We start from the raw sequence: 8,976 nt of genomic DNA, 5'->3' as shown, positions 1-8,976 counted from the left end.
AAAAGCTCTCAGTTTTTCCCCATTGAGGATGATGTTAGCTGTGGGTTTTTCATATATGCCTTTATTATGTTGACATGTGTTGTCTCTAAACCTACTTTATTGAGGGTTTTTATCATGAATGGGTATTATTGTACTTTGTCAGATGCTTTTTCTGCATCTATTGAAATGATCATATGGTGCTTATCCTTTCTTTTATTGATGTGATAGGTCACATTGATTAATTTGCAAATATTGAACCACCCTTGCAACCTAGGAATAAATGCCATTTGATTGCAGTGAATGATTTTTTTATATGTATTATTGAAATTCAGTTTACTAGTATTTTGTTGAGGATTTTTGCATGTGTGTTCATCAGGGATATTGGCCTGTAGTTCTCTCTTTTTGTGGTGTCTTTATCTGGTTTTGGTGTCAGTGTAATGAATTTGCAACTTTTCCTTCCTTTTCTGTTTTTTGGAATAGTTTGAGAAGAATAGGTAGTAACTCTTCTTTAAACGTTTGGTAGAATTTGCCTGTGAAGCCATCTGGTCCTGGACTTTTGTTTGTTGGGAATTTTTTGATTTATTTCTTTGCTAGTTATCAGTCTGTTCAAATTTTCTATTTCTTCCTGTTTTGGTTTTGGTAGTTTATGTTTCTAGGAATTTATCCATTTCTTCTAGGTTGTCCAATTTGTTGGCATATAGTTTTTTATAATATTCTCTTATAATTACTGTGGCATTGGTTGTTTTTTCTCCTCTCTCCTTGGTGATTTTATTTATTTGGGTCCTTTCTCTTTTTTTTTCTTGATAAGTCTGACTAGAGGTTTATCAAATTTATTGATTTTTTTTCAAAGAAACAGCTCCTGGTTTCATTGATCTGTTCTACTGTTGTTTTGTTCTGTTTTTTTAGTTTCTACATCATTTATTTCTGCTTTAATCTTTATTATTTCCTTCCTTTTGCTTGTTTTAGGTTTTGTTTGTTGTTCTTTTTCCAGCTTCTCTAGGTATATGGTTTGTTTGAGATTTTTCTTGCCACTTGACATAGGCCTGTATTGCTATAAACTTTCCTCTTAGATACGCTTTTGCTGCATCCTAAAGATTTTGCACTGCTGTGTTTTCATTTTCATTTGTTTCCATGTACTTTTTAAATTTCTTTTTTTTATTTCCTAGCTGACCCATCCATTGTTTAGTAGCATGTTATTTAACTTCCATGTATTTGTGGTCTTTCCAGATTTCTTCTTGTGGTTGACTTCTGATTTCATAGCATTGTGAAAAGATGCATGGTATGACTTCAATCTTCTTGAATTTGTTGAGGCTTGTTCTGTGGGTTAATATGTGATCTATTCTGGAGAATGTTCCATGTGCACTTGAAAAGAATGTGTGTTCTGCTGTTTTAGGATGGAATGTTTTGAATTTATCTGTTAACTCCATCTGTTCCAGTGTGTCATTCAAAGCCTCTGTTTCCTTATTGATTTTCTGTTTAGATGATCTGTCCATTATTGTAAGTGGGGTGTTAAAGTTCCCTATTATTATTCTTTTATTACTGATTAGTTTCTTTATGTTTGTTATTAACTGTTTCATGTATTTAGGTGCTCCCATGTTGGGTGCATAAATATTTACGATTGTTATATCTTCTTATTGGATTGTCCCCTTTATTATTATATAGTGTCCTTCTTTGTCTCTTCTTACAATCTTTGTTTTATTGTCTATTTTGTCTGATACAAGTATTGCTACTCTGGCTTTCTTTTGACATCCATTTGCTTGATAGATATTTGTCCCTCCCCTCGCTTTCAATCTCCAGGTATCTTTAGGTCTAAAATGAATCTATTTATTGTAGGCAGCATATAGATGGGTCTTGGTTTTTTTCTTTTTTTAATTCATTCTATCACCCTATGTCTTTTGACTAGAACATTTAGTCTGTTTACATTCAAAGTAATTGATGATACATATATATCATCATTTTATTATTTGTTTTGTGGTTGTTTCTGAAGATTTTCTCTGATTCTTTCTTGTCTTTCTCTCTTTCATGTTTTGCTGTTTTTCTTTAGTTATATATTTGAATTTCTTTCTCTTTATTCTTTGCATATATGGATTAGTAGTTTTTGATATATGGTTGCCATTAGACTTGTATATAACCTGTTCTGCATATACAGTCTATATTTAGTAGGTGTGTGTTTAAGTTTGAACCCATTCTTTACTCCTCTCCTCCCCACGTTTTAGGTATATGTTGTTATATTTTATATCCTTTCATTTTGTGAATTCTTTGACTGATTTCTTCCAGAAATATTCATTTTTACTGATTTTTTGTTTCCTACTTTTATACTGTTACTTTTGTTCTTTCCTTTCTACTCAGAGTCCCCTTAAATATTTCTTGCAGGACTGGTTTTGTGGTCATGAACTTCTTTAGTTTTTGTTTGTAGATAGACTTAATTTTAAATCATGGTCCTACCTCTCACCAGCTTTAAGACTTTGTTAAGATCACCTACTTCTCAGCCGCCAATTTCTGGACTTTAAAATGGAAACAAACAAACAAATACGTAATTCTCCTCAAAGAGCTTTTGTGATGATTAATCTAATAAAATTCCTGAAACATTGTAAGCTCTTAATAAATGCTAGTTGCCTTTTCTTGTAATCCGACAGAGTACTTTTTAATAATAAATAGTTTCATGTGTCTAAGGATTAAAATGCTAATGACTGACAAGATCCAGCATTTTTTCTGAGGGCTATCTTTTTTTTTCTTTTTTGATGCACATCAAAAAATATTCCTTCCACTGCAGTCATATTGCTTAAAACCCAGTAACTTTGACCTTACAAAGTCAATATTATTGTTTATATTCCTTGACTTTGGCAGAAAACAAGGTCCCAAGCAGTGAAGCAAATCTTTTTGTCTCCCTTGATCTGTTTTTCCTGCCTTGAAGAAATGTTTCATGTATTTGACTCCTCTATTTATATCTCAATTCACAGTTGTTACCAGATTTGCATGTTCACATTCACATTTACATTTGGAAGATTTATACAGAACATGTCCTTTGCATAAGTGTGCAACATAAAATACAGACTTTCATAAAGAATAAAATGTATTTCTTCTCTATATGAGCCCCGAACATAAATTCCATAACAACGCTCTACTGGGGAACATATTTTCATGTGTTGAGAAATCACGTGGCAAAGTGAAAACCGAAATTTTCCCAGTAATAAGAGCAGTAGATCAAGTCTTTCAGGGCAGGGCAGAGTGAAGGAAGCCTGGGATTAGGCACAGTTAAGAAGGGAACAAGAAGATGATAGTGCTGGATAAGCCAAAAGAAGGAATGTCCAGCAGAGTCAAATTCTGCAGAATGGCTAAGTAGGGGGCAGCTTGTTAATCATATTATTTTACCATTTACACAGTCACAGACAAAAATAGAGTAGAGCCAGCAGGTTGTTGGAGATAGAAACCTGAAGTATCATGGGTAGAGGAGGATAACTAAGCAGTTGTACCCTGGTTCCCATCCATACCTGCCATGTGACCATGGGCGTTTTGTGTAATCTTTCTGAGTTTGTTTCCCTAACTATAAAATGGATAAGATAATGCTTATTTTTATGGTACTATTTTGAATGTTATTGTGATAATATTGTATGTAGCAATACTCTTTTAAAATATAAAAGGTCCGCAATAGATGATAGGCATTATTCTTATCAGGGTCAATATTTTTTATCTATATTCAAGGTGGTAAGAAAGAGAATCAGAAAAGAGAGGTACAGAGAGATCCAACTGTATAGTTAACTTTGACTTTTTAAGTCTTACTCAAAATATTCCTGTTTTTTTAGCTGAAGCCAGCATAGTAGCATTATGTGTATTATCATTTCCTTTGGTATTTTACTTCATCTCTAACCACCAAAACAAACTCTTCTTCTTTTTGTCCTCAAGAACTCTGAGAATGAGTGGTTTCTTATTAAAACTAGTAGTTCTGTGAAGCACCAGCCAAAGGTGCAGCCATTCAACATTCCAAAATAACACTTTTTTTTCTTCATCTTTAACCAAAGTTAAAATTCTTTTCTAAAACAGAAATGGAACTAATGCTATTATAATATTTTGCTCTTCTACAAGATTGATTTGATGTATAGATCTGAATGACTACATTCCTGGAACTATTATGTATATTTAATAACCTGTATTAGTTATCACGAACTAAGATAGACTCCCACGTCTCAGTGGTTCGATACCATAGAAGTTATTTCTCATTCACCTAGAGACCAATCAGCATAACGTGGGAATAGAGGACAGTTACTGTGCTAGAAGGACCTAACCAAAAGAGATTCTGCCCTTTCAATATTTGGTTTCCAAGATCATCTTGGATTTTGACAGACAACTAGCATAAAGAAAAGAGAAACAATGAAGCATCGCTGAGGAGGTTGGAGGAGGCCTGGAATTGTACCCAGTTCTAGATTCAAGGGAGCTCACAAAATGTAGTCTGTGGTTGACTTTTCATATTGTGAAAATGAAGCATAAATCTTTGGTGGTCAGATTGTCATTGATATCACAGTCCACATTTTAGGTTTTTAATCTGCTGAACATCTAATGAAGAGCTCTGTTTGGCTAAGGATGAATGGCATTACTTTATTATACTGCAGTCTGCTCTGATCTTTTCAAATATTCAAAACTGGCAGTGAGGAATGAAGCTCTGCCCTTAGTGCCAAACATACTTGGGTTTGGGTCTTAGCTCAGGTCTTTTTGCTAGCTGAGTATCTTCACTTTTCTGAGCTCTGGTTTCTTCATCTGTAAAATTGTGAGACTGTGGCGGACCTTGGCAATGTTTACACGAGATCTGGAGGTGAAATATGTAAAATATGTAAATTAACTATCAGAGTGCCTAACACGAAGAGACTGCTTAATAATTGTTAACTATTATTATTGCAATAGTTATTTGCATTAATACCAAGTAACTAATGATTTACAAAGGCTGTATCATGAATAACATTCTTGATAGTCATGAGATAGCCCATGTTCCTTAACATCAACTTTAAACCCTTGGAGATACATTGCTGAAAGTTTTGTCATAGGCCTGTTAAATATTGGTGGACTTAGAGTTGAGGCTTATGTAGATGATGGTCTTAATTTCTTTACCTGGCAGTAGTTCCATCTGGATTATGTTAGAGCTATGTTGGCTTACCAGTCACACTGAATTGTCATTGTTTCTTGCTATATGTAAATATCACTAAATAAATTACTCAGTAAATAATCCTCAGTTTCTTTGAAAAACAAAATATAGGATAAGGTATATGACACCCATGGACTTGAAGAGCCTCTCATATGCTCTCAGATATTTGTTTATTCTAAAATTTAAGATCATTGGAAAGAAGACCTTTTTAGAGGATTATTTTATTTGACATATCCAATGATTGCTCAATATTTGAACATGAGGAAGTATCTGAAATGTATACCATGGCTATCCCCTAAGAATGTTTCTTCTGGTGGTAGAAGTGACTTCTGGAATGTTTAATGATAATTTTAACCTTCATACTTACTTCCTAAAAAGTAGAGTTAGTAATTACTTCTTCATTATGGGAAACATTCAAGCCAATTTGATTTCTCCAAGCTCTATTTCAACTTCAACCTCAGGAAAATAATTTAACCTCTATAGTCTAAGGCACCTTGTCTATAAAATGAGATTGATAAGATCTGCCACACAGAGATTGAAACCATTCAGAATACTAGAAGGACAAAATGGATGCTTCATATATGTTAGTTCTATTTGAATCTAAGTCTGAAGATTCTACAATTCTATGATAGTATTAGAATTTTCGTTTTAGAAAGTTTTGCATTTTTGTTATGGAAAATGGTTACCTCTATAAAAGTCACTAAATCTAGAATTCAAATAGAACACACTCTAAAGGAGACCATAAATGTCCTGTTTGTTTGGTACTATTTACACATGTTTTCCAACACAATTTACTGGGGAATGAGATGAGATAAGTGGAAATGTTGGTTATTAAACTCTGTTCCTTACATTTTAGCTACATCAGTGAAAGCAGATTTCTGGATTCTAAGTGTTAGAAAATGAATTACTGAAGTGTGAAAGCGGAGCTGTGTATTGAAAATTGCAAAACACGCAGAGGCTGGCTGGTCTGCCTTATCAGAGAAGCTGGTTTGTTAGAACTTTAGTGGTTAAGCCTTAAAGGTACCTCCACCTCCTATTAGAAGCGAATGCTCTACCTCTCCTTTCCTGCCTCTTGCCCCTGGAAATAATCCCATAGCTAATATGTTGTAAATGTTAATGAATTCAGTAGCGTCTTTTGCACTGTCTCCTGCATTTTAATCACCACATAGTCTAAAGTGGTGACTATATTTCCCAAACCCAAACTGGGATGCATTGCCTGACACATGGTCTGACCCTCAGTAAACTGCCTGAGAGACATCAATTGTTAGAAAAATACTGAAATTTCTGAAGTATAATAAGTATAACTAGAACCATACTGGATTTCTAGGCTATTACTAAGTAGTCAGTTCTAGAACTTAAATTGAGGGAAAGAAAAAGAAGAGAGAGTAAAATTAAAAATGACTAAATACTTGGGGCACCTGGGTGGCTCAGTCGTTGAGCGTCTGCCTTCAGCTCGGGTCACGATCCTCGCGTCCTGGGATCGAGCTCCACATCGGGCTCCCTGCTCCGTGGGAAGCTTGCTTCTCCCTCTCCCACTCCCCCTGCTTGTGTTCCCTCTCTCTCTGTGTCTTTCTCTGTCAAATAAATAAATAAAATCTAAAAAAATAAAAAGATTAAATGTCAGCCATTGAGGAAAAGCCTATATTTACAGTAACTAATTTAATCTTTTTAACAATCCTGTTACGAATTTTTCAGTTTTATGATAGGGAAACAGAAGCTTCAAGAAATTAGCTAACCACTCCAAGGTTACACAGATTCTAAATGGCAGAACCAGAATTTAAGCCATTTAAGGTCATGGCCCTTTGGTAAAACCAAGTTAAACTCCTAGTATCATTGTATGTTTTTTCAAAACAATTCAAATATATCATTCCAACATCAATCAATTCTCCCATTCTCTAACATCAACTAGGTGTCCTACCATGCAATTTAATTGGACACTGTCTACTTGGAGTTAGTGCAGACACCAAGGGTTAAGGGCTCAATTCCACAAGACTGCCTATACTTTAGATATCAGCAGCAAATGGGGTCCCTAGGCTACCTACGTCTGCCTAGCTTGCTACAAATTCTGGAGTTCCTGCAACCCTCCATTCATCAACCTGGAAGCTCCCTCAAACCTTATTGTTTCAGAGGTTTTGATGGTTTCATTACATTGGCATGATTGATTAAATCATTGGCCAGTGGTGATTGAATTTAATCTTCTCCGTTCCTCAGAGGTTGGGGGTCAGGTGAAGCTGATAGTTCTAATTCTCTAATCATGTGATTGGTTCCTCTGGAACCCATCTTGAAGCTATCAAGGGGCCCACCAGGAGTTACCTCATTAACATAAACTCTGATATGGTCAAAGGGACTTGCTATGAATGATAAAAGACACTCTTATCCCTCAGGAAATTCCAAAGATTTTAGGAACTTTGCCAGGAACCAGGGACAAAAACCAAATACACATTTTTTATTAAACCATAACTACTCATTCTTTTAATATAGATCACAGAAACTTATTCCACTCATATTATCCGACAGAGCCTCTTGTTCAGAGCAAAGAAATTATGGGACAAACTAAGTTGAGGTTCTACAAGGTTGAAGTATATCAATCTATGTGTCCCAGTTCTACTACCAGAAAGGAATTCATTGCTGACAGGTGGCTGTTGGAAACCAACCTCAGGGCCTTTTGGCTACTTTAGAGAATATTATCCAATGGCCACTTTTTTTTTTTAACTGATTCATTATAGTTCCATGGTATTTCAAATTGAATGTAAACATGAAAATCTAAATTATTGGCTGAAGATACCAGAACAAAGCAAGAGATTAGTTATGGTAAATAACTCTTTGAACATGAAAAGAATAGAAGACCACCACCTGCCCCATCTCCATAAGGTACCTATCAGAAAGAAGAAAATTTTTCCATATGTTTAGAATACAACCAGATCATTCTGAACTTGGATTTTATAGCTATCAGTTTAAACATAATTAATTAATCAGTTAACCACATATTTCTATGTTTAATCTTTCTTTCACTACTAGGCAGTAAGTCCACAAATGTAAGCACTCCTTATTCACCACTATATTCCCAATAAGTGGCATAGCATCTCGCACATAGTAAGATTTGTTGAATAAATGAATCAGAAAGATCTAGTTTTGAAACTTGGCATCAGTATTTACTGTGACCTTGAACAGATTACTTAACCTATCTAAGCCTCAGTTTCCTAAATATTTATAATGATAGTACTGTTTAATAACAAAACTCACCCAAGTAAATTTGAAGATCTAATTGGCTTTATTAAATGATTCATGAATTGGGCAAAACCCCACCTAGCATGTAGGGAGGAACTCCGAGGAGTTGTACAAAATAGATTTTTATAGACAGAGGGTAGAGCAAGAAAGTTACTTCACAAGAAAAAGACTGTTCCAGAGGAGGCTGTTTGCTAGGGGAAAAAAAAAGGTGTTTTATCTTACAGATTACCTCATCTTTCTTTGGTGAATGGAGAGGACCCAGGTGACAGACTCATTGGTGCTGATGGGGGGAAAAAAATTCCTGACTGGTTAAGGTCACATTTCTGGGGGAGGTTGAAACTGCAGTTAGATTGGATATTAAGCCCTGGTTTGTAAACTTTGGTCTAAGTGACACCATTTTCAACCTGTGGTTTTCTTTCCTTTTCTTTTTTTCTTTTCTTTTCTGTTTTCTTTTCTTTTTTTTCTTCTTTTTTTCTTTTCGTTTTTTTCTTTTCTTTCTCTTCTCTTCTCTTTTCCTTTTCTTTCTTTTTTTTAACAGTACTTTTTTATTTATTGGGAGATATTAGTTAGATAACACATACAGATTACTTATACAGCATAGCGAGTAGTATGCATTCAATAAAAGCTACTGTTAT

Source organism: Phoca vitulina, unplaced genomic scaffold, assembly GCF_004348235.1.
Source record: "Phoca vitulina isolate PV1807 unplaced genomic scaffold, GSC_HSeal_1.0 scaffold74, whole genome shotgun sequence".
Taxonomy (NCBI): domain Eukaryota; kingdom Metazoa; phylum Chordata; class Mammalia; order Carnivora; family Phocidae; genus Phoca; species Phoca vitulina.
Note: the sequence above shows the minus strand (reverse complement) of the source record.